Genomic DNA, 1,810 nt, shown 5'->3' on the forward strand with positions numbered 1-1,810 from the left:
AGTAGAACCAATCATGCATATATATATCATCAATGTCTCACAAACCATCATATTAATTAATTCACACATACACACATGTATAGCTATATACAATTTCTCCTACATATGCATGTTGCCTTCGAAGCCAATGACATTAGCCTAATTGGTGCCTTCGGAGCACGATGAAAATTGGAAGTGGTTTTCATGGGGGCGGTAGCGGGTAATAGTATTCTCCCTTCGGATTTATGACCTGGTTGAGCAAAAATCCCGCTATTTCCTCTTGAAGTGCTTCTACGCGCTCCGTTTCTAGGAGCTTCGCCCGCACCTCTCTGAACTGTTAAGAAGGAGATCAATATGCATGTGTATTAGTTGTGTGACTAGATATCGATAATGGTGTAAAAATTGTGAATAGTGTTTTGACAAGCGTACCCATTCTTGTCTTTGAGATCTGCTTCTTTCGGACGCCATCATGCGAATGTTCTCGCAAACGCAGAATGCACACAGATCAGTCTCCTGCGCCTGCTTCAGGGCCTTTACGAGAATGGAATTTGATCAGATAATAATTAATCAAGCATGATAATTAAAGAGATGGCAGCTAGCTAGCTAGCCAGTACTACTTAATTACTTACCTTGGGTCTTCCCCATTTAAGCTTTTCTTTCCATTCGTCTTCCGTGATGCTGATGAACCTTGCTCAAGCCCTGCCCGCCGACAAAGAAAATGAATAAAGGGGTTTTTAAATAGTTCATATCATGAAATGACGAACTAAATAGGCCGAGATATATAGTTAATAATGATTGAAATTACCTGTTGACTATCCCAAACAAGATGTTATAGTCAGTTTTTTCTTTGAGTAGTGAGTCCAGTATTTCAACTGTTCCGGCGTCAACTTTAATGATACACAAGACCCAGTGAAATCTGCATGCACACACGTTTGCATGTCTTAATTAAGCGGGCATATGTAAGCAAAAATATGTAGCTAGCTAGTAGGCAAAAACAGAGAATTTGTAGTACAAGACAGTGTGACTCACTGGAAGTTGTAAGGAAGTAGTATATCTTCATTGTATTTGAGGTGCTTCAAGAACTCTAGCATGCTGTCCTCTACGGTCTTTTGGTGACGTGCATCTATTTTCCATGTGTATTCATTAACGGTGTTTGGGTCAATGAACCCAATGCCATAGCGTCCACCTTTTCTCATTTCATACATCTTCATCCTGCATATAATACCACAGAAAAGAATATAGTGAGGATAATTACAGGTAATGATTGATCAAAAGGATCACCACAGCTAGCTTGAGACTTAAATTACAGAAAGAAATCACTTACAGACAATAGCAACTGACGATAGATTTGTCGAGTGCGTCTTGATTGTATAACTGAAACAGTTCAGAATACTCAACGGACACAACTTTCTCATGGTAGTAATGCCCCTCCTTGACATTCACCATGAGGGACAATTGATCGGAAATCTTGGTAATGTTCATGTACCATTGATGCAATTCATACATTCTCGTTGGGAGGTTCTTGACCTTGTCTGGCTCGACCAAAGGTTGGCCCCGGACATATTTCCGTTTTATTTCATCCTCTCTAAGCACAGGCATGGGCTCGATCTCGAGGAGTTGTCCAACAGTGATTTTGAGAACTTCAGCCTGCATTATATGGTCCTCCGTTATTACCACATTGCCCACCTCAGGAACGTAAACTGTTTGCCCACAATAATATTGGGCGCGCGTACTGTCACGTGTTGTTGGCACAACAAGCGAGGGGATCGATTGCGCCGCCTGTTCTCCCAGCTGGGGAATGGTTTTCCCGCATTTTTTGACAGCTGCTTCT

The sequence above is a fragment of the Triticum aestivum genome, chromosome 5B, assembly GCF_018294505.1.
Source record: "Triticum aestivum cultivar Chinese Spring chromosome 5B, IWGSC CS RefSeq v2.1, whole genome shotgun sequence".
Lineage (NCBI taxonomy): Eukaryota > Viridiplantae > Streptophyta > Magnoliopsida > Poales > Poaceae > Triticum > Triticum aestivum.